The following is a 25634-nucleotide window of genomic DNA, read 5'->3' on the forward strand; positions in this document are numbered from 1 at the left end:
TATTTACAGAGAGGTCTTTGTCTCCTTCAATTCAGCATCAAAGATTATTCCATTATTGAGACCATGCTCAGAAGTTGTTCCAGATATTCCTGTTTTTACCTAGAAGCCATATGAAACTTTTAAATAACTGCTATAGTATTGTTTATTCAAAGATTAATCTGGAAAATTAGTGCTACATCTCTTTGAATGGAAGGAAAGGAGGTAGTGTCTGATCAAAGAGACTGAGACACTGCTGCTCTTTAGTGTTCTCAAGAACTTCATACAAAATTTTCACTTTTTTGGAGGTTACTACAAAGGGAGTGCTCGAATTCCTGAGATAAAAAAAAATAATTACTATACTTAGAATAATTAATACTTGCTACAGATTTTGTGTGAGGCGAGCAGAGAAAGAATTTCAAGTGTGGCATTGGAGAGAAGGAGAACACAAGGAATTTAAGAAAAGTAAATGTCGAACTATTGTGTTAAAAGTAACCAGTTTATACAGGCAGCTCTTTGGGACACCTTTATATAATGCCTCAGTCAACAACAATTTCAGACAACACACTGAGCTGAACCAGCCCAACCTAGCACTGCATGCTGGAGAATAATGTGTGAAGGAAACGACTGAGGCACAGTTGGGCTGACTTCATCATGAAAACCACACAGACACAAAGGAGAATTCTCTTTAGCTCCAATCTGCCATTTGGACTACATGAAATGTTAAGAAACTGCAAATTAATCTTTAGAAGCGGAAACAGTGCACTAAAATTCTGGGAGAGAAAGGAATGGATATCAAATATGACCACAAAAATTTGTCAAGTGAGATTAATCACGTAGCCTGGTTATAAATTCTTAGTGTTCCACTGTTTTCCCAAGAGTTTTCATGAAACATTTATTTTTGATTGTCAGGTCCCAGGAATTCTGCCTGATTTTCCCATCTGCTAAGAATATAACTTCATCACAGTTATAAAAGCTTGATGCCCCACAAAAGCTTCCCAAGCATACAGGCAAATGAGATAAAGTCATTACAACTTACTGATATATCTGTAAACCTACATAAAAAACACATTATGCTTAATGATTAAGAAATAAATAACAATGCATTAATGTAATGGCTGCATTTCTGAATGGCTGCATCTCTGAATGCCATGTGATATAGTGGAGTGGCAAATGATTCAAGCCAAGTGCTACTGCCATCACTTCAAGAAGTTATTGGAAACAGAGACAATGTTGGACTATGATACGTGTTGAGATCAGTTGAAGCAAACAAAAACCAAAAAATTACAGACAGTTATTTCCACCCAAAAGTCACTTAAGACGTCATTATTCTCTGTTTCAGTTTGTGCCCAGGGTGGGAAACACCTGAAAGAATTGTGATTCATGAGTTTCCCTGGTCAACTCTGACAATAACTAATTCTCCATAAAAAAACCCTCCGTTCTTCCTGATTTGATCTTTATTTTGATAAAAGAATTAAATATCTAGTATTTAAAACCAAGTTTCAGCAAAATATGTCTACTGATTCTACCTTGGAATCCTCTGATTCTTATTCCTAACACAGAAGTCTGTTGTGGAGGGAAGAATAGAGAATACTGCAAGGCATAAAATTGCTGGGATTTTAAAATACACCCATGAAATGCATGTCAATCACTTTATAAACATCAGAACTGGTGTCAACTGGAGGCTTTAGAGACATCATGCTGTTAAGCAGCTTCTCCTCGAGTTTTTGAAGGTGGGAGGATCAATGGGAGGATGCTTCAAAAGCTGGGTGCAGGTGATGTACACACTGCTGATGGGAACAACAGAGGAGCTTTGGGCTTGTCTGAAGGAAGAAAAGTGACAGTCTCATAAAAAGAAATTCTACAGGATTATGCTTCAGAGAACACAGTCCACACATGGATGAAGAAAGCAGCATAGCCAAGCCATCTTCACAATTTTGTGGGTTAGTCTGGTAGCAAAGGGTTTTATTTAATGTAAAGAATTGGCTTCCTAACCATGCCCCCTGGGGTGACAGAGGTTTGTAAATCAAACGGCATCTGGTCATATAATTCATAAGGACATAGGCACCCAGTGGGATCTGTTTTCCATTCCTGAGCTGATCTTTGCCATGCAGAACTCAAGCTCTTGTACCTTTCATTTCAGTGTTTGTTTTGCACTACTTTAGTTGGTCTCTGCCTAATTATCAGCTTGAAGATCTGTCCTTTTGCTGACTTTAATGATAAATAATAAATAGGCCCCTTGTACTGGCACTACCAACTCATTCTCATGCAGTGAGGACTACACCAGGTGGAATTTGCAAGAGGCAAGAGATGGCAAGCACAGACCAAAATACCAGATAACCTATTTAAACATCCCCAAAAGCTTTTTTTCTCAGCACTGATTGAACACTGGAACATGTTGCCCAGACAGTCTGAGTTTTTTTCCATTCTTGAAGTTATTCAACACTCATTTGGACAGTGCCCTACACAACCTGCCCTGTCTGACCCTGCTTTGAGCAGGAGGGTTTGACTCGAGGGTTTCCAGACTTTGCTACCAACCTCAACCATTTGTCATTTTGTGATTCTATAAAAAGGCTTTGTTAATTGACACCTTGTGGCTCACCCTGGTCCCACGCCTTTGGCTGCAAATCAGAGACACCTGTGACTACAATCAAAATGCACAGATCCACGTTCCTTTAGCCAGCAGCTTCCAGCACACAGCCCTCTCTCACACCCAAAATGAGCCTCCCTGCCTGCCAGCAGAGCCCACAGAGGCACACCTGTGATCCTGGGACCAGTGCTGAGGGCTGGCACAGCTGTTCTGCACAGGAACTCCATGTGTGGGACAGTGGGCAGCCGAAGCCAGGCTCAGGCAGGGATCCACTTACAAAATGTGGGAGATGTTCACCACACATCACTGCTGCTGGGGACAATAATGTGCAGCTTGCCCTGGCCACAGAACAGATATTTGTGAGCTCCAGAATCAGGGATGAGAAAATGAAGCTGATTTAAAGATACAGGACAAGTATCAGCTAGACCTGATTTAAGACTAGAAAAACTTAAATTTTATATTAGGGAGACAACTAAAAATATGCCAAGCTCAATTCTCTTTCTGCAAACACACAAGAAGGGAGTTAAGTTTAAGGCCTTGCTAAAGGTGTGGTTATAATTGTCTTCTCCATGAGAGATTCCACATCAGCATTGCAGGAAGAGACAAAAAGCACCAAGGGAGACAAGGAGAAGCTGCACGATCACAGTCAAGACTTGCAACACTTCTGAAATTCAAAGCAGGAGAGAAAGAGGCAGGGTGTGTGTTATGTTGTGGAGGGAATGTTGGATTTGAGGAGCCAGACAACAGACTAGAGGAAATCTGACTGTGACTACACTTAAAAAAGGTCTAAAATTGGAGAATCTTTTCCTTCCTAAGAAAAAATACTCAATGCCATAGCTTCTAGTTCAATATATTCATTTTTACTCCCTTGTTTCTGTGAAAACCATAATTTTCTTAAGACCAGACATCGGGTGATGGCATTTATGAGCTAAAATTTAGATTCCTTAGACTGCTGGAAAAGTTTCCCTAATTGTGTGATTTTTTTTTTTCTGTAAATTGGTTTAAACATATAAAAAAAATCTTTAGTACTGTTGTGGCACTGCTTCTGGAGATTTAAATAAAACAAAAGTAAATAAAATGCTGCAGTAAAGTAAACCAAAATGAAGAAATACATAACAGTTGATTTTTCATGAGGAAGCAGAAAGTTGAAATTATTTCACTAGGTTTGACTGTGTGCAAAAAAACCCAATAAAACCCCAAACCAATACAGGCACTATAAGAATGAAAGCAATGGTTTAATCCCAAAAATGCTTCTGCACATGAATAATTAAAATACTCTAGAGTAGAATTAGTCCTGCTCTGGAGTTCACACACATGTATTAGGATGCAAAAATCCAAAAGTTACCACCTCATACTGAAGACTACAGTGTTATTCTGTCTATTTAAGCTTCTAAAATTCCTGCTGATTGCAATGAGGAGTTTGCAAGAAAAGTTGATCAGTATTTGATGATGCCATTCAAATCCTGGCTATTTTGGTTATGGAATCCATTATTTGTGAGAATATCTGCATTTTATCAACTCCCACCTTGCATTTTAGGTACAGCCAAACTCAACACACTTAGCCCTCAGTGCTAAAAGATTGTATTTCATCTGCCAATGATTTCATTGAATCTGCTTAGATTTAAAACACCTCTAAAGGAAACAGAAAACGTTTCAATTAAGCCATATTTTCTTGCAAAAGTCCCTAAACAAAGCACAAGCATCTATTTGTGAAGGCTCTCAAAAGTGTGAGAGTGAGTTCTTATGAAAGGAAGAACACAGACGCCAGAGGAACACAACCAGCCCTTAGCCTCAAATAAAAATACTTTCATTCCACCAGAATTGCTCAGGTACAAAATGTCATTCAACTCTTTCCCTCTTTCAGGTGGCTTCATTTTACAGAAACTTTCTCTTCAACGTAGAATGTGATGTGACTTTAGAGAGAAGAGGAATTTGGGATTTTTTAGTGTTATTAAGGCATGAAGAGTCAAACATTTTGCTGAGTTAAGGTGATTCACTACACTGCCCTGCTTAAGCTCAATATCTATTTCTGTGTTGCCTATTTTAATCTTAGTTGCAAGTTAAACTGACACTGCTGAAGCTCTTTCCTAAGGGTTTCCAACACATAAGCTAAATTGCAGTGCCTTGTAAATGGGGTTTTGTCTGTTCAGCAGATGGATAGTGATTGATTAAGCTTCAGTGACTTGTCTATGGATATGAATTCTTAAAGACACTGATCTGCAAAATCAGAAACCCAGCGGGGCAGGTTACATTGGTAAATACTCCAGCAGCGCTGTTGAAATTAGTGAAAGTTGTGTGTGAGACAGAAGTGCTGATCCAGCACTCTGTGTTCACATAGGCCAACAATTCAATGCTCTTTTGTATTCCACCATTTGGAAGAATGGGAATACATCTGCTACTCCAGTTACTAACATTTAAAGGCCTTCAATCTCCAAAAAGGCAGATACTTTAGCAAAGTATTTGTAACTTTAACAAATTGTAGAACTAATGGCAAAGAATCCTCCTGAGATGGCTGCAGGAACTGAGGAATGAGTTCACTGAGCCCCACAACCTGATGGCTGATGAAAGAGGATGACAGAGAAAAGTGTGCTAGGATTTACTTTGCATGGCTCAGGAGGTGTGATTCCACTCAATATTTTGAAGAGAAAAGTGTATTTCAGAGCTGAGCCAATTTTTTATGTAAATTCAGATTCCATCCTACCAAGACTATTATCCTTATGAATACACCCTGGAGTACATTGGTTTTGTTTTCTCTTCTGAGCAGCAAACTTTGATACAAACAGCTTGTGAATCAATAAGCAACTTGTTTTGTGGCCTCCCTGTGCATTGATTCACAAACCATTTGTCTCCTTGTAAACACTGTAATAAAACAATTATCACTTAATAATGCACCATTACATCATCAGTAGCCAATCAGAATGCTGAGGTGTCACAATTCCCTTCTCCCTGTATATTATCCATACATTGCAGTTCATTCAATTTCTTAATAAATCAATATATATTTCTTTCCATGGTCTGGGTGTTTTGGGAGCACTTCTGTAATTTTTCCCTAAATGAACAAAAGATCACCTGAGAAAATGAGGTAAATCTAGATTTTAATAATCTGCAAATAAAGGAAAGAAAGCACATTTTAAATGACAAGTATTGAGGAGTTAGGCATAAAATTTCTATTGCATCTAACTTTCTAACTATCTAACTTTTAGATAGGAACTGGCTCTGAATTAATTTAAGGAGCCAACTTTGGGAGCTGTTCACTGAAGTCCCCCAGTTTCTGAAGGTCTGTGTTGTGAGACCTAAGTGCAAATGCAGTGTTACAGACACAGCCTGATGACTGCTGTCAGTAGAGGAATAATCTCTTCTCCTGATCTCCTGGCCATGCTCTGATACCATCAGCCCCCCTTGGCTGCCCAGACCCTGCTGCCTTCTGCTCACTTTGGGGCCACCAATGTGCCCTGACCTTCTCCTGATGTGTTTTTCTCAGGGCTTTTTCCTCAATGTGCAATGGTTGGGGTTTTCCCTGCTGGATTTTAGGAGGCTTTGGTCAGCTCACCCCTCCAGCCCCTCCAGGTCTCTCAGGATGGCCATTCTGACCTTGCTCTCTCAACTGATGCCTCCACTTCCACATCCCCTCTGATCTGGACAACCCCTCACCTGAAACACTGCTAATATTAAAGTGAAACAGGAAGGTTTTACACACACACACCCTGCAGTGCTCCCCTTGTGAGCAGCTCCAGACAGAGCAGGATGCCTGCCCTCCGTCCTGTGACCACAGTTCCCACCCAGCTGCATGGCCATCCATCCAGACTGGAAGATCCTAGCTTGAATACAAGACTGCCATGAAAAGCAGTGTCAAATGCCTTGCTGGTGTCAAGACAAATGATGTCTCTGCTCTCCCCTCATCCATAATGCAGTCAATTTGTCACAGGAATCAGTCAGGGTGGGCAGGAATGCTTTGCCTGGTAAATTCACATGACTGCTCCCACTCATGATGGTTTCTCTCATGCCTATCAGAAACACCAAAGCGGAGCTGACTGACCTGTAGCTCCCAAAATTGTAATTTTGCCTGATTTAAACGTGGGTGCTAAGAAAATCTGAAAAAAATTATAACCCATGATATTCTGAATATAAACTCTTGTGTTTCTTAATCACATGTTGCAAATAATCTCCTCTCAAATTTACACATATAGGTGACGCCTATGGATTGCATCTAAAATGCCTTTTGCCTTTCTGTTCCAGAAACAATTGTGATTTATGCACCAATAATTTTTTTTCTCCAGGAAAAAACCCTGTTTCTTTCTTGTAAAGAGATAGTCCTAAGTCTTGAACATTCTAATTTTCATTTTTTTTAACAAATTGCCAATTTGGTCACTTGTGTTTCTATTTTTTAACAGCAATGTAAAGTTAAGAGACCATGACAAAAATTAAATATGACATTTCAAACTACTTATTTATGGAAAAAAAGCCTTGTATGTTTCATCTCCTCCAATGAACCCAACATTTGGTAGGACTGTGGTGTAAAAATACCTACCACTCTCTATCAGTAATATTTTCCTCAAGAGTTATTGATAAATCCTCCTACTCTAGAATAAACTTGTTGCATACTGCAGAAACCCACATGAGTACTATGCTGACAGTAAAATCACTCATTTGGTCATTTTTAGAGGACATTGTCACAAATTATGGAAACATCTTCAAAAGAGACCTTTTGAAGTCATTAAATCAAACCTCCAACTGATGTATGTAAATCTTACCTAGGAAAATGCTCATAATTTACTTAAAAAAGAGTAGATCTTACATGAATAAATTAAAAATCCAAAAACACACACTTGCAAGTCTCTCATCCTTTACCTAAACCTGGTGAAAATCTACCTCTGTTTTATCACCTTTATTCTGATTATCCATGGCTTTTTGGAGGCATTTAATCCTCCTTCCCTTGATCCTTCAGAAGAAGCACTGCAGTGGACAGGCAGATAAATGGAAAAAGGTTATAAAGGGAACTCCCTGACACAGAAAAGTCAATAAAGGTCAACAAGCAGATGTTAGCCTGACACAGCACCAGGAGCTGTGTCTTTATATACATACATGGAATGGATCATCCCCTGCAGTTTTTGGATTGTGCTGGTACCACAAATTACAGCAATTTTTGGTTGATACTCCAAGTATTACACAATCCTTTGGACAGAATATTGTACCCTGGGAAGACAGGCTAAGTCGCCTCTGCAAAAAAAACCAGAGTACCTAGGGTATTGCAAAGCACGTGCTTCCCATATCTTTATTTAAGTATAACTTTAACAGTTCTTTACAGCATATGTTTCAGAAATATTTCTTCAGGTTATTATTGTGTTGTCAATTACTCCACTTTTTGGTATCTTGAAGTAATTAACTTAAATTTGGTGACCAAGGGAGCACCTTCTGTAGTGATACAGACTCAGACTGCACAACCTCTGTGCTGAGCACAAATCCTCCCCAAGACAAATCCCTCTCTCAGCCTTGGTCTGACAAAACCCTGCTGTAGCTGCATCCATTTGGGGAATTGCACTGCCTGCTTGCACTGCTGCAGCGCAGGGAATTTCTGTTTCCATCTCCAGTCACAGCAGCTGCAGCCTCAGAAATCCAAGTTTACCTTCTCGCAGAGAAAAGTGCGCAGTCAGAAAAACAACCACAGACTCATCCCAAAAACTCTGATACAAAAATTGCACAACAATTCTTGGTTTTCAAATACCTGAGAGGTTCCAGCACCGCCAAGGTGACAGGAGGGCTTATTTGGTGCCAAAAGTGCAACGAATTAGAATATTCCTAAAGAACAATGGTCCCTGGAGGCTACAGGAGTGCTACAGAAAAGCCACCACAGACCTTCACACCTGCATGACCACACAGCATTGTGCTGAAATTAATTACAACCTCTCTGTTACACCTAATGACATTTCCAGCCCCCTTCTTTCCTTTCCAGCGATTCCTGCAGCACCGGGAAGTGATCAGAGCCCCACATTTCTGAGAATTCACAGGATGTTAGAAAAGAGACCACACTGTGCTGCAATCAGCAAACAGCATCACTGCAGGTGGCTGCTCCACTTTTTTGTGAAATGATTTTGTTGTTTTGGGTTTGGGGGTTTTTTTGTGTTTTTTTTTTTTGTTTGTTTGTTTTTTTGTTTTTGTTTTTTTTTTCAGTTTGGTTGGGGTTTTTTTTGGTTTTTTTTTTTTTTTTTGTTTGTTTTGTTTTTTTTTTTTTTTAGGTCCATGTTGTTTTCTGTGGGTTTTTAGGGTTTTTTTTTACCCATCAGGAAGAATAGTTTGGAAAATAAATTTGCCCTAAGCTAACAAGGCCCAGCCCTTTGATGGCAGGGACACAGGAGCTCCTCACCACTTAGGCTTTCCATGTTTCCTGTAACAATTCCTCGGATTATAGTCACTGTACTTTTTCCAAGTTAATAAATATTATTCTCCTAAACTGCAGTGTCTTCTAATTGCTGTATGGCTGTTGAATTGCATAAGCTTTTCAAATCCTCTAACACACTGAGAAAAGGTTGTGCTTGTGAAGCCAGAACTAACAGTGCATGGTGAAAGCAAAATGAGATTAATTTTGGCTATTACAAACCTCTCAGGTGAGGTCCACCCTGTTCCTGGTGAACTTCTGGGGACTGCTCAGGGTACACCAGTGATCTGAGCAAGGGAATTCAAACAGTTCCACATGGCTTGGACCCTCTGCTCACTTACGGGAGAAATCAAACCCCATGTATAAATCCTGGCTTGAAATAAAGTCACAGAACTCTGCTAATCATACACATCTAAGCACACTGACACAGTAGATGTTGACCATCAACACACTTATGTTCAAAAGACAACACTAAATTCAGACTTTAAAATGCCACACAAAAATCTGTTTGCATAGAAACTGTTCAGAAAATTGTGTGTTACAGAACCACAACAGCAGCAGTTCAGATGCAACTATGCAACAATGTGCTTTTATGTTTCTAATACTGTATTTTTCTCTGTTTGGACAAGTGAATGATTATTATTTTGGTTGGCACTATGGTAGACTTTTGTGAATCTGACAAAATAACCTCCCTAAATACATAGCAATGAGTGTTAAATTCAGCTGGCCCAGAAAAAATGGCATCTGCTTCAGCTTTGATACTTGGCTCACAGGGTGTTTCCCACTCTTTATGTCAAACATAGGATTCTAGCTTCACTTTTTATTTTTACCAATGCCAGTATCAAAACAAGTAAAATACTTTTGAAGATATAATGTGGGAAATGTCAAGATAACTCCTTTTTTTCTTTACAGAAGTTGTGCAGACCAAGTGCAAAGAACCAGGCTCAGTTAGATTGCGAAATACTTGGAATTGCCTGATGTATCTTGCCACCTCTGTCATCTTTATTTGCCCTGATTCAGCCATGGAATCTAAATTCCCATCTCCCCCCAAAGAAATTCCTGCGGAAAGAAATTTTCCAGTTAACCTAAAGACCCTTATGGGAGCTGTAAGAACCCTGAGATGTCAAAAAGGGAAAGTTTTATCAAGGTGATGGTTTCTCCAGAAGAACCAAAGACTCTTTGTTGCAGCATGAGTTGACAGAGCACATTGGCAAGACACAAGGAGCAAGCCTGAACCCGACTTGGGTGAAAACGAAATGTGGCATAGAACAGCAGGACAGATTAATCAAAGTTTTTCAACACTGTTTGTGGAGAGATGAACTTGCCTCAATTTCCACAATGCTTGAGAATTCTGATTTATGATTTTTGGTTGTTTTATCCCTCCTCCCTGCCTTTAGTAGAGGAAAAAGCTCACTGGTGAATCTGCATACCTTTGCAAGGAGGGAGGGTTCTTTGTGGCGCTCTCTCTCATGCGATCAAACCTAATTTCCTTCTCAATTTGCTGAGCCACTATCTCCAGTAATTGCAATTGGTCTGTCAAAACAGTTGGCATCTTGAAATAATGGAATACTACCCAGTATCAATCTCATTTCACATTGCTGACAGAAAGCATGATTTCCCTTTGTCTCTCCCATTTGCAGTAACAAACTGCATGATTTCCATTTGCACTAATAATTTCAACACACACACTTGGCTGGCCAGCATTTCAGATCTATTCCTTCATTCTTACATTGATATAAATGTTATTTAATATCTGAAAAAGTACTTAAGGCCTCCAACACATTTTGCTTTTAAAATGAAAGACTGGAATTTATTTCATTGTCCTGGATCAATATGGAAAAATAATTGCTGAAAGCTTGAGGAATCAAATTTTATCTTATGTTGGGTAAAACCCAAATGAGATAAATCTGAGAACAACAAATTCCTTCATTTTACTCATAACTAGTGCTGGTTCCAAAGAGACAAGAATTCTTTCCTGTGTATTTGAGATGGAAATATCTTTACAGTTTTTTCACATATGTTCTCAGATATCCATTTTGGAGCTATTTCCCTATTGCCCACATGCCAAAAACTTTTGGTCTTTCACATTTAAATCGCACAGCTTCAAAAAGGAGGCTTCACATTGCAAATGTGAGGAGAAAATGTTAGGTCATATCAATCAATGTAATATTTGGAAAGAATGTTTTTTAAAGTGGGTTATGACTGATTTATCCAAGAAGAAAACTCCAGAGAAGGGCTATAAATATAAAGTCACCTTTAACTGTTCTCAGTGGAACCTCTTTTCCTTGGCTTCTGTCCCTTCCAGCCCCTGGAATATTTGGAGCCCATTCAGCTTGGATCCAGTCTATCAACATCTTTTACTGGAGCTCCAAAACTGTGCACAGCTTCACAAATCTGAGTTTCAAGTGCCATATAAAGGGAAATGTTTGTATCTCATGGTCTACTCCCTTCTAACTACATGATCTAGTCCACTTCTGTACATCAGAGAATACCTTCTCCTTCCACTTAAGAAATCCTCACTTTGTTTTACAATTTTGTCTTCAGAACAAAATATGTATTTCAAGAACTACTTTATGCTCCTATACTCATCAGATTCTTGAAGCTGAATTTTTCCATTTAGCTGTTTTCCTACAGCACATAGACTATGTCCTAAAAATGACCAACAAATAGAAATTTTTAAACATGAAGGTAATATTAGATTCCTTTTCATCTACCTGTTGTATACAAGGAGAAAATTTATTAATTAAGAAGACATATCCCTGCTTCCAGTTTTGTAAAAAAAAAAAAATCAGAAATTCCTATCTGACAGCAATTTCTACTTTGGCTGAGCAGCTGTTTGTTTGGAATATATTAATGCATATATTAAAACAGATAACCACACAGTCTGCAACAGGGAAAAAAGAAATCTTGAATGATCTATGAGACCCTTGTGTTAGAATTAAGACAATTTCCTCCTGAAAGGAACCTGTTTCTACTACATCATGTTATTCCCCTTTGTTACAATGACTGTCACAGCAGTTTCCCAGGCCTGACTTCTGCAAGATTTACAGACGGCACCTCCTGACTCCTTACTGAGCTAAAAAAGTTTGTGTGATCAAAACCACCTAACCAGGCTGTTCCTGTGACTCAGCTGACCCTGCCTGCTCCTCTCAGAGAGGCCAGGGCTGCTCAGAGTGTGGCACAGCCGGGGATGAGCAGCACACAGACCTGCTGCACTCTTGGAATCATCACACAGAGCTCGTGGGCTGCGGCTCAGCCCCAGACACCCTGCCAGTGCAAAATGCCCGCCAGTGCTAAAAGAAGTTGTTGGCATCCCCACATTTGCAAGTACTGTATGAGACTATCCCATTACTCTGAATTTTAATGGCTGCATAAATTAATATCAACAGTCTTGGCAATGATTTTGTTCCTTGTCTGAGTACTAAATACTGCTCAAGAGGGATTGCCAAGCCATATTTTCCATTACCTCCAATGGACAAAATTATTCTTCTCCAAATGCCAAGCTTCAGAGAATTTCATTGGACCTTACATTCCCCCCAATTTCTGTTTGGCCAGCACATTTTGCAGTATGAGATCCACCATGAAATTATAGCAGACACCCCAGAACCAAATACTGAAGATCTTAGCACCTCTAAGCCTGGTCTCTATTACAGACACAGGGACCTCAGGGAAAATATTCTATTTCTCTGCGTTCAGTTTCCCATCTGTAGCATTAATATTACAGTATCTTATTTCTTAATTTTTGTCTCACATATTTAAATTACAAAATTCAGTCTTGAAATTATTTCTAACCTGCGACTTTACAAGTCCCATGAAATATGAGAATTACAACAATACCTACTCGAGGCAAGCAATACAAAGAAGGGAATTAGCCCTATACTGACATTTATAAAGTTTTAGCAATTACCACACTGTGCTGGCTCTGGTTTTGATTAGGCAGCACACTTGCTTGTGTTCCTTTTGACAAATCTTTGCTGAAGCAAACATATACATTTTTTCCCTACGTATTTCCATTGCCTTGTGTGCAATTTTGGCGGAATATCCTTTCCCAGAAAGGACAAATTCACCTCCATTCATCCACAATTCATTGAGAATTCAACATGGGAAATTTCCATAAGTGCAAAATGAACCTGTTTGACCTCAAAGTCCCTCACACAATAAGTTTTGAGTCTGAAGATAAGAGAACTAGAAAAGCAAAACTCACTCCATTTCAATTCCTGACATGTTAAAACACTAACAGATATTTTGAATATGTTCTTGTGATAATTGTTCATAATTATACACACATACACATATTATATCTGCAAGTGCATCTTTTGTAGGGAAACAATTTCCATTTTGATGACTAATCTCACAAGGAACCTTGAAAAAGATCTTCTGTCAAAAAATCAAAGGCCAAACCAGACATCCAACAATAACATCAGAAAAACTTTGGTCACATTTCACCAGAGTCATCCCAAATAATTGTAAATGAATCATGGAATAAGGCTGACCTACCTGCTGCATCCCTCGTGTGTAGGACCAAGGTTAAAAGTGTTTGGAGTTTTCCAGCCCCAGGGTAAATGTCTGTGTGATTTGGACAGCTCTCCTGATCTTTATCTTAGTTTCCTTATCTGAAAAAGAAAAGTGAAAAGGCTTCCTCAGCAAAAGTAGTCCAGTAACACAGCTCAGCAAGGCATTACATGACCAACAGATGCACAAACCCAGCAAAGGAAGGTATTGATGATCCTAATAATTATGGGGAAATAATAACACATTTGATCCAACAATCTACAGAGCTAGCTCCCAAAGTGTTTGATATTGACTGCAAGTTCAATAATTATCTTAGCAGTTATGACTCTCCACAGAACAAGATCTGCATCTCTTAGAGTAATTTGCCTTCTTTTCTTGGCATGCAAAAGATGTTTCCTTTACAGCAGTGGAAGGGCACCCCTGGGGTGGACACTGAGTGTCCAGCAGTGCATCCACAGCTGCTGGAGCCACCCAGCTCGAGTGTTTGAGCACAACACCCCTGCCACAAATGCCATTTCACATGCCACAAACACCATTTTATTATGCCTATATTAAATAGAGCTTAATTACACCTGCAAGCATGCAACTATGAGAAATTATAAATAACCCTGGCTTTATGACTGAGTGACAATGAACACAAAAATCTGTATCAAAGAGCTCCGTGTGCTCCTGGCCAAGAAGGGTTGTGTGCCTGCCTGCCAGGTGCTGTACAGGGAAGTCCATGGACTTGGAGCTAAACACCTAATGAGACAATTATGCCCTCACAGGGTCTTTGCCTTTCATCTCATTCAATGAGAGGTGGGGATGCATTTTTTGCTGTAACAGAGTGAAATGTTCTCTCCTGCTTTCCCTTCTTTCTTGCATGACAGCACCATCTGTTTATAAATACATCACTGGAATGACAGTGCTCTGATGATGTACTAATATAATACATCATCAAAGTGCCATCAGTGATGATCTAATGATGTATTAGAAAGCTGTTTATCAAAACCCTGTTGCTCTGATGATGTATAGGTGCAATACATCACTGGAATGCCTTGCACCAGTGGCACTGCACTGATATAGACCTTGTGGGGAAAAATGGGTCCTGCAAGGATTCAGCAAGGCAAAATGCACACAGGTAAAGAAGGACAAGGAAGGAAATGCACAGTCAAATGTGTAAATGAATTAGATTCAGGAAGAGTCAAAGGTGAGAAGAAAGAGACAGAGGTTTTGGACAACTGAGTTTCTAATGAAATTGGGTTCATCAGCTGCAGAGACACACACTTGGTCACATTGTAAGTGGAACAGAATGAAAAAGAACACCAGGAAAGACCCAGATTAGTTATAATCTGTTCCACAGCTCAAATCCTGATTCTCTTCCACCCTTTCCTCTAATTCTTTACTGCAAATAGGCTCAGAAAATAAACAGCTGGGTTTAAGATATGAGGTAGAACAAGAGTAATTGACCCAGAGAGGCCCATGTGCCTCACAAATTGAGTTTTAGAACACTTAAGTTTAAGGCTCTTCATTGTTGAATTTTTTGTTGTTATTGTTTCATTGGTTTTGGGTTTTTTTTTTTCTTTCTACTACCTGATCCTGCACTTCTAACTGCATCCTCCTAGTGCAGCACATTGCCTTTGTGATGAAAAGTGTGTGGCTAAGACATGAACAGATAAATCAGAGGAGTTGAGGATGGCACCATAATGTGCCAGTCAAAGCTTGCTGCCTTTCCTCCAGTTTATAACTAGCATGAGGTTAAATGAATCACAGGATAAGTGGTTCATGATTTTATTAATCAATCCAAAACAATTCTCTTTACATCCCACTTGTCCTTTAAATGAGTGAATGGATTTTGCTTGATTTTTTAATGGACCTCCTTAAAAAGAAGGCCCATATCAGAAATAACTCTTAATAGCTGAGAAAAAAGGAGATGAAGCAGAAGGATGCAATTGCTGCTCCAGCTGAGAAGTTCCCCCACCTTTGCACTTAAACAATGTAAAATTTCTTGGTGTTGCTTTGGTGTTTGAAGTTTTTTTTTATAAAGGACATTTTTCTTGCAGACAGGCAGGAGGCAGCTGGGTTTGTTTTGCTGGTACAAAGTGGATCTCATAAATTTTCAACAGCCATCATAGTAACAAGCTCATTGTATTTTTTTCTAACCTCATCATTATGCATTTCAGAGGTTCTTCACAGGCTCACAAAGCATTTTTCAACCAGTGGAGGAAAAATGTCTTTAAGTGACCTCCAATGGAAAAAATTACCAGGAAAGGTAACTCAGCATCCCCTTTTTGGCAAATCCAGGCCACATCTCAGCACTGTTGAGGCTTGGAGATGCAGTAGAAACCTGTGCTCCTTTCATAGAACAATCACAGGCCATTTCTGTGCTCGGGTGCTACAAAATTTAAGGCCATCTTGTGTATTCACACAAACCTCAGAGTGTCACATTTTCAGTGTGTTCCCAGGAGAAGAACGTATATGCTAAAAATTAAGAACCCTAAAAAAGTCTAAACATTATAAACTAACTACCTTATTGTCTCTGCTTTTTACTATTTTCATACTTCTAAGCCTTTGAGGAGCATGTCAAAGGTACAAAGCTGTCAGAAATCAGTTTGGTAAGTTTACCAACTCAGGACAATCAACCCTTTTTCATATTAAACAAAAGCACAGAACATTTTTCAACAGATCTTGTCATTTTCTGTTCATGAACACTCTTGCAAAAGAACCTTTTCCTGCTTTTGTCATTCAAAATTACCTGTTCTTTCTCCAAAGCAAATTATTCTCTTTCCATGGACTGCTTAGTTAGAAAGTGCAAGTAAATCACACAATTCTCCTTGCAATGTATTTGAATAGAATATATCATTTAGCATGTGCATATTTGAAGTTCTTTGTGTGACAGCAAAGCACAGAGATCATGCAATCAGAAAAAGAAAGAACAAAACCTCCAAGTCTTATGTACCCAATCTACATTTTTACATCTAAGTACACAATGCTAACTCACTCATAGATCCCTCTGTTTCAGGAAAGATTTATTGTTTCAGGCTCAAGTTTCTCAGAGTGTTGCAGATATTTAAGAGAATCTGATTTTCTGAGGCAAAGACAATTCTCTTCCACAACTTGAGACCTGAGAATTTGGACATCAAAACCAGAATATTGAATATGAACACTCAGGCCTTGATGCTCAGAGAAAGGGAACACAAATACTGGAAAACTGAAAGGTAAGCACACACACACACAAATGTAAAAATTAAGTCATTAAAATCCTTATCAAGTGTTTCATCAAGCCTATTTCCAATAGCTTCATGTATCAGTGACAGAGAAACCTTTAGTGTTCAAGAGCTTAGAAAAAGGTCAGTTGATTTAACAAAAAAAAGAAGAAAAACTTTGAAGTTCTGAGCCCCCCCATAAAGTCTGAGGTTTATCAGGCAGTTGTTATTTCAGATGTGAATTCTCCCACTCCACAGGCTCCACTATTGCCCAGACTGATCCAGCTACAGAAGTAATTTGGAGAAGCCTGGAGTCCTGGACTTGGATGGTAGGAAGAGGGTTTGGTTTTCATGCCTGAAACCCTTGAAACATTTTCCCAAGACAGAAGCATTTGTTTCAGTTTCACTTACAGGTACCAGTTTGACACTTTGGGGCTGTCACAATTCATGGGAATGCTCTCACTCCTGTGGCTGCTGACCCTAAAGAAGTCCTTTAAATGTCAAAAAAGTGAGAATTGTACACAACTGCTGTGTCTTTATTCTAAGGGCAGGAAAAGAGCAATTACCTGGATGGAATGATTTGTGTGATCTGTTGGAGGCCACTGAGCAGCTCTGAGCTAAACTGGAGGACAGAGAACTAAGCCAGGTGCAATAACAATCTTGTTAGGATTCACACTTTTCTGACAATTATTTTCACCTGGGGCCACTGCAAAGATGAAGAGCATGATCACTTTTCAGGGAGGACGTAGGTGTTTCTTGATTTAACTTCTTGGTCCTTTGGCAGAATGTTTGATTTAAGAGATGTTTTGAAGACATGGATTCCAGCAACACACACAGATTTGAAGGTTGGAGGGGAACTCCTAAAGAGTTATGGCAACTTGCCCAGAGAAACTATCAGTCACCCAAAGAGATGTCATACTGCCTTCTCCTGCCAGGGCCACCTGCTGTAACAGGATCCTGTACATTATCTCTCAAGTGCTGAAACTCAAGTATTTAACAGGAAATAGGTACAGAGACAGTTATTAAGCCTGGCTCTTAAGAATTTTCTTCTACCATTCTATGACTCACCTGAAATTCTGATCAACATGCAGCCTAAAGGTTTCAATGCAACAACTATGAATAGAATTAGGTGGATTTTCTGTTTTAAGGCTGCTCCTGAATAGACACAGCACGAGCAAGGCCACAGACACTTCTTGACACCAGCCCCATGCCACTGTGCCCTTAAAGCCCAACTCAAACCCACAGCACACCCAGTTTGTAGGGTGGCTCTCAGGCTGGGCTGCTGGGGTGGGGTGGTTTGAGACCCAGCCCTGGAAGGGAAATGGGGCAGCCTGAAAGCAGGGGCCAAACCGCCAGTGCTGCTCAGCAGTGCCAGCATCAAACGGGATTTGTGCAAGGGCAGCAACACACTGATGGGCTAATTACAAATCAGCATCTGCCTAATGCTGTAAAATTGAAATTCTGATAGTTCTAAAGCAGCCAGAATCCTTGGAAAAGCGGGGGCAGTTACATGGCAAACTAGAAGAGATTTCTGGAATTCCAGCAAGTGCCAGCATTAACAAAGACACGAGACAAGCAGTGCTCCAGCAGTTTGAGCTGCCTGACCACTGAACTAAACCCTGCTGAGAGGGACTAAATTTTTGTCATTAATTACCAAGAGAGCAGAATTTAAGGAAGGATTGAGGCTTTAGTTAAATAAACGGAAAATAGCTAAGCAGAAGGCAACACTTGTAGAACAGCTTTGTAAAGGGTTTTTTTTCCTTTTAGAAAAATCCAGAGGCATACGACAGCTTCACATACAACAGAATCAATGATTTACCACCTCATTTCATTTTTAATTTAATGGTTCTGTTCATTCATAAAATAGAAATACTACAAGGTGAAACATGGACTGAAATTTAAACACCTCATTAGAGTTACATATTATTTTGTCTACCAAATATATTGCTTTGTCAATGAAACATGCTGGTTTATGCGAGATCTCTACCAGGCTGTTACTTTACAGTTATTTGTTTGGGTTTGTTATTACTCTGCATTTCTCTGATCTACATGTATATAATTTGGTTTATGTGTAGCACACTCAATGATATTATAATGATTTGTAAGGTATTTGTATTGATTTCACTTTACAAAAACGTCAAAATGCAATTAATCATAACAAAAAGAGACCTAAAGCAATCTTTAGAGTTTCCTCCATAGAAAAACTTATTGAAAAGAGATGAGATCCAGAAAAACACTTTGGTTTTCACATTTCAGTTTGGCTTCAAAAAATTTGATTGCTGAAAATATTTGATCAATACTTGTCACTTCTGATTTGTCATTTCATAATAGCTGCAGATAAAATTCATTGTAACAAAGAACTGAAGACTACCAAGATAATTAAGTGGATGTATCTAATCCATAAAAGTTCTATAAACAAAATGAATTCTTGTGTTTCTAACCCTTTGAAGATAGAAATTACAGTATTAAAACAAATCTGAATCCAATGAAAGCAAAAAATAGTTTGACTTCTATGAAATTGCTCTTCTTTTGTTCAAACTACTTTTTCTTCAAAACTTTTCAGCAACTTCCCACTTAAGCCAAACACCTGGCTGAACTTGAAAAATTATGGCAAACCGGAATTTTACAAACAGGAAAAACCCTGATGAATGTGCCAATAAGCCTCCATTTAATAATAAATGAGATCTCTAATAAGTCTGCTAAATAACCACCTGGTTTCTATAACTCTGTGCACTGGCAGCTATTACAGAGCTGGGGCAGATGAAAGCACTGCAGTCAGAGCAGGAAGCCAAAGGATTCAGCAAAAATCAGAACAAAAGAAAAACAGGTAAAAATCAACACCAACCATACACCTGCTGCCCTCCAATTTAACAAATCAGTGCTTGGGAATTCACATTTGGCATCAGCATGGCTCTGCAGAATTCCCCTCCCTGCCTGGGTGAGTTTTTCCTCAGATAACAGGAGCTGTTGTCAGACAGCTTCTTGTTCCTTTGAGCTGCATTTGCAAAGGGTGCAGAGGAACAAACTTGTCACCAGAGCAGCACATGTGCTGGGAGAGAGCACAACGTAAACAAGGCAAGGGAAGCTTAAGGGAGCTTCTGCTAGCAAGACATGACAGATGAAATTTCAGTGAAAATAATATTGGTCAGCATCCCAGCAAAACCAAAACCCATAAACAAAGGAACAGCAAACAGAAGCCAGGTCTTTTCCCAGGATTTACATTGTTATCATGCCAGCCAGAACCAAGGCAAATGAATCAATTGAAATAGCTGGTTATCAGCTCACAGGAGTTTCAGCGAGTAAGCCAGATGACCTGCTTGGCAGGCATGCCCTCCTCCCCAAAATTCCTGTGCTCTCCAGCTGCTCCCAGCATTCTCCAAGGCTGTTTTTGAAGGGTCAGCAGCACCTCAGACCTGCCCAGATGCTGGGTTTATAGATGGGAGCCAGGGCAGGAGCTGCATTTGCCTCTGTCCTTACCCTGGCCTCTCCTCCAGGCTTGCCTGTCCCTATGGAAAAGTCTTCAAGAGCTGGAATCCAGCCATCAGCAGAGTCAGACAGTTATTCCACATTCTAATTGTACCCCACCATCTCCATAAATGATGCATATAACTGAACAAGAACTGAGGGATGTGTTCAAAAATTACTCATAAACTGCCTTTCCAAAGCTCAATTTTACCTTCTTTTTCTGTTTAATGGAGAATTGCCAAGCTTTTCAACAGCTTTCTCTAGGCTGCCAGAAAACTGAAATATCAGTAGTTGAAACTCCAAAATACATTTAGCTAGTTAGGACTGTGCAATAACAAGGTCATGTTAAATTGGTTTTGCTAGGAGCATTTATTCTACTGAAAAATAATAAAGACAGTATTTGCAACTATAATAAAAGCAATAATAATGGCGACAAGTTCCACCTGTTCCACTTCTGCTAAATTGGAGCTTGTGTAAGCCTATCAGAATTAAATTGGATTGTATTTTGTGACTTTCTCATAAAAGCAATAGAATTAACAGCTGAATCAGTAAATGAGAGATAATCAACTATTTTCTTTCTAATGCAAAACCCAATGTAAACCAGTATTACTGGCATGCACTATGGAACAACTCTTTTTGGCACATAAAAATCAACATAAATCTAAAGCGCACTGCAAATTAATCCACATATTTATGCAGAATGAGTAACCTTCACAGAAAATATATTTAACAGAAACCAATAGAACTGTCTGACACAACAGTATTTTACACCTGTAAATCAATGTACCTCTGTCTGGTATAATTTAATAACAAAAAAATGATATTTTGAAGCAGACCCAAATTTCTCATAAGTTGATCTATTACAAGCAAACATTGATCTCTCCAGAACACATCAGGTACTAACATGGGCAGCACTGAACATGGGTTAAAATCTGCTGTACAGAAGAAGAAATTGAGCCCTGCACACAGCAGGTGCACATTCCTGATCACCTTTGGTACCTTGCTGCAGTCCTACACATTATTTTGGGATTCAGATGCCCTTTGGGTGAGCCCTCCCCTGAACTCCTCAGGTAACTGACTTTCCATTCTGCTGGAAATGACGCAGCTAGAAAAGTGCTGTAGCTAAACTCACCCCACAAAGCAGCCCCAAATTTAAAAAAATGTTCATTTCTCACAGCTGAAAGCCTTTAACAACAGAGTCCCTTCCAAAGAGAATAATTGCAAGCAGAAATTTTTCAAATGGATAAATTGAGACATGGGAAACTAAATTAACCTTCCCAAGACATCAATGAGCCCATGTGAGCTTTGTGATTTCCCCAAATCAAAAACTAAACCAGTTTTCATGAACTTCAGGGCAAGAAGAGCAATGAAAACATATTTTACAAAGTCTGTTTAAAACTCAACTGAAAATAAAGGACCTCATCCTCCTGTAAATTTGGGATTATCTCTGATATTTTCTAAACCAATTCATAGACTTCAACTTATCATCCTTGATTTATGGTTTCAAAATTGTTAACCTAACTAATGAAGCAGTGAAATAATAATGATAAAGAAGTTATTCTTGCCAGAGCAAACATCTAAGTCTAATTATTAATATTAGTTTTTAGTGACACCAAAATGATATTCTGATTTCTAGCAGCAATCTAGTGGGTGAGTGGTGGGGACAATTTATCATGGAAGAAGGAAAAATGGTACATGCTGTCACATCATGTATCATAGAAGTATCAAAATTGCTATGGAAACTGTGCACTTTTTATAGAGTAGGCACATAAAATTCACATAATATGTCAGAGAATAAGTTATCACTGTCCTGAGGCTGTAATAAGATCTACACCCTTATTAGTGAAAAGTTTTGACAGATTTTGTTTATAATGAATACTCGTAGCCAATGAGTTTGAGTCAAAGTCACCCTTTTTTGACCCATCCACTTGCTTTTTTCAGGTTTCTGTCTCCCTTAGATACAGGGAGAGTGCAGAGTAATATAATTTCCAATGGTTATTAGATTCCATTATAGTCACTTGTGATATGACAGGGAAATCGTCCATATTCAAAATTATTAGGAGGAATACCAGCTTAGTGTTGGATTTTACTCTTGTATTATACAGAGCTATTCTTAGCATTTGTGTTGTTTACAATTTGTTGTAGAAGAAAAAGCAGATAATTTAGGATTCATTGATAAGACTGCAAATAGAGAAAAAAAACCCAAAACCTTAGGTTTTAGCACAAAATGGTTTAAAGCATTTCCTGTGAAGAACCTAAACACTGGAGCCCTTTGCCACCCTGATCTGTGTGTGACAGGTTTCTCACTGATTGACAGCATCTCTGATGGGTTAGGTTGGAGAAAAATGAGCTTGTTTAGGAGAGCAGAAGATACTACAATTAGGTTTTTGCAGTCCAGCGAAACGGTGACTGCTGAAAGAAAGGAAAGTGGAGAAAAATGGTTGCACGTGTAACACCCTGGGGTGCTCGGGTACATTTATCACCTTGTTCTATATGACACACTGGATGAATGTTGATGAAGATTGTCAGCATCAATGTCAGGGAAAGCAATTCCATGAATAAAAGAGGCTGTGTTAAAAGACTCTCCACCAGGAGGAAATTCACGTTATTACTTTATCTGCTGTTATCTGCTTTGTTCCATTTTCTAAGTTGTTTATTTATCAAAGATATTGTTTTTTTTTTAAACATGGGCTCCTGTTTACTGAAGACAGTGCTCTAGTGGTAAGCACAGAGCAGCCAGACTGAAACCTTGGAAAATAATAAAGGTTTTAAAAAAGCCACGGAGCACACTACAGCAGCAGTGAGAAGTGCAGGACTGCACTACATGTAAATGTTATGTTTACACTGCTTACATATGCTGTTGATGTATAATGTATACATTACTGTTCTACAGTAGCCCGCTGTCATTAAACCTCATTTGATCAACTAACAAGAATTTTAATTCATATATATTGTCTTCAAATGATATAGGATACAGCTCCTAGAAACCTGAATTTTTGAAATCATTACTGATTCCTACAAATAATCCATCATTGTCCATTAAAACAACAAACACAAGCTACACTCAGCAATTAAAAAAAAAACCCAGACAATAGAAAATCCAAAGCAAACCAGAAATAAAACAAACAAAAAAAAATGCCAAAGAAACAAAAGAGGATTACTTTATGCACTCCCAAATTTCTTCAGTAGAAAAACCACCTAAAGATCAAGTTTTTTAATATATTCTGGGATGAAGACGGACCTGCCCAAGCACAGCCATGCTCTTGTTGAGCAATGCTCTGTGTCATGCTCATCTTTGGCCAGGGACCCCAGGGCCCCACAGACCTCCCTTGTGCAAGAGTTCCTTCCCTTCCTCAAGGTTCTCATGGTCTGCTGCACCTTTGCCTCTTCCTGGACACTTCCCTAGCAAGGCATGAGCAGAATTGGATGTTTTGTGTTGTCTTATATATCAAGAGCTCTACTATCATTATAGTGCAAGGATTCCATACCACCAGAGTTTTGTGCCTCCTCAATGTTTCTCATAGGCAGCTCCTCTAAGCACTGACTGTTCCTGGTCCTTGCAGCAGCCATCTGACTCCAGTTCCCACCAATCCACTCTTTTATACCACTGTTCTTACTGGCTACAGGTGTGGCCTGTTAAGATCAGGCCTGCTCCTAATCTTTAGTAATTGTTTCAGCTGCAACTCTCTTAGGGGATAAGATTACATTCTATATCACCTTCATTTACCCATACTGTATCCCCCTACAGTTTTGCCTGAAAGGGACTCCAAAGTGGGACAATAAAACGAAATTAAACTCTCAGAACTGTTTCTCCCAAAGTTACAGCGTGACCACAAGAAGAGCCCAGCTCTACCCCAAGCCCAGTGATTTTCACAACCACTGTTGTGACAGTTCTGTTCTCCACCTTCCAATCCCAAAACATCCCCCAGGTAATACTGTGGGTATTTCCATGGGCTACTGTGAGCCCAGGGACAGGGTCTGACCCCAGTGCTCACACCTGTATCCACAGGACCCCAAGTTTTCGGCACTTGGAGCTTCCCCTCTAACGTGCACCTTGAAGGGATAACCACTGGGGAAGGTCAGCTCTGCAGTAACGAGGATGGATTGATTTATTTTGCCTGTGCAATCATTGAAAGTTCCATTGAGTGAGGAAACCAGCAGGATGAAAACAGATTTCATTTTGCAACAAACTTTTGCTATTGAATTCTGAAAACTTAGCCTATTTTCAACTAGCTGTGGAAAGACAAACTTTTGAGACAAACTGCTTCACTGAAATTTCATTTTAAGGGTTATAATTTTTATGGATGTCTCACTTGCATGTATCTATACCCTCTATTAAATGCACAGCGTACACATCTCAACATATTTAAGGATATTTAATGAGTTTAATAAACTTAAAGGGATGTTATATCTGTTCACTCCGTAAAGATTGTTTATTTCAGGAAATAAACCATTTTGAAATGAGTAATATGACTTTTAGAGTTATGACTATCTCATTCAATTAGTTTCTGTAATTACGGTCATTCCACACAGTATATGCAGTATTAAAGGAGAGAATACATTTTGAGGAATTACAGTGTAGGTGTACAACAGTTATTGTTAATGAGCCATAAACTTCAGTCTCCTGCTCTGTAAATTCATGCCAGTGGAAAGTAATTTGGCAAAATAAGTCAACAGTTACAGTTGGACAGATACTGTTGTATTTTAATATAGTCTGAGATTATTATCCTCTAGCACATTTCATACCATTTATTTTTCCTCTATATTTTAAAACATCATCCTACTTCTACAAAACGCATTGTGAGAGATGCAAGCAAGAGCTGAACTGTACTGAATTCTCCCTGCTCAGTTGCAGGTCACCTGGACTAACACAGAATTTACAAGACACTTTCACCTCCACCCAGTGTTCACTTAACTTCAGACATATTAAAGGACTAATTAAACACAACCCTACATTTTCACAACTCGTGGATTTAGGCTTTGCTTACATGAGCAAGTGGCACAGGTCAGCAGGACAGAGCAGGGAAGGAAGCAGTGCTGAGGGTCAAACAAAAATCACTGGAAAACTGATAATTCTGATGAATGATTTTTCACTTGGAGTTGATGCTACCCACTGCCTTTCAACTGGGAATACTTCCCACTTCACAAGATAAAGTTTAATGTATTTTTCTGACAAACTCTCTTAGGAAATGTGTGTCTGCCAGGTTGGGAAGGAGAATGTCATACCAAGAAAGAGAAGAAAAACAATTCCAAGTATCATAATTTGCATTCTGCCCATAAAATAGGTAAATAATAATTAATGCTCTTCCTACAGCAGAAGTTTGGAACTATCTGGCATCTCCAGAACATGGCACTGAAAAACCAGACTCAATACACTGATGAACATTAACAGAGATTGTTCTGTAATATACAGACCATGATAAAATATTCATCATCTTAAAAAAAAAATTTAAAAAATCAGGGTGTTGCCATGCCACTCGAAGAATTTTGATCAGTACTTTCTTTGTTTCAAGTTCAGGGAATCACTGCTAAC

General features: G+C 39.1%; 1 long non-coding RNA gene across 1 annotated transcript in view; it reads right to left on the reverse strand.

Annotated features, from left to right (window-relative positions):
• The window catches only part of LOC132081120 (uncharacterized), a 120177-nt gene that overhangs the window by 78964 nt on the left and 15579 nt on the right, over nt 1-25634 (reverse strand). The window contains exon 2 of the long non-coding RNA XR_009419639.1: nt 13437-13552. This is a non-coding gene — a long non-coding RNA (uncharacterized LOC132081120). The remainder of the gene's footprint in view (nt 1-13436; nt 13553-25634) is intronic.

The sequence above is a fragment of the Ammospiza nelsoni genome, chromosome 17 (assembly GCF_027579445.1).
Source record: "Ammospiza nelsoni isolate bAmmNel1 chromosome 17, bAmmNel1.pri, whole genome shotgun sequence".
Classification (NCBI taxonomy): domain Eukaryota; kingdom Metazoa; phylum Chordata; class Aves; order Passeriformes; family Passerellidae; genus Ammospiza; species Ammospiza nelsoni.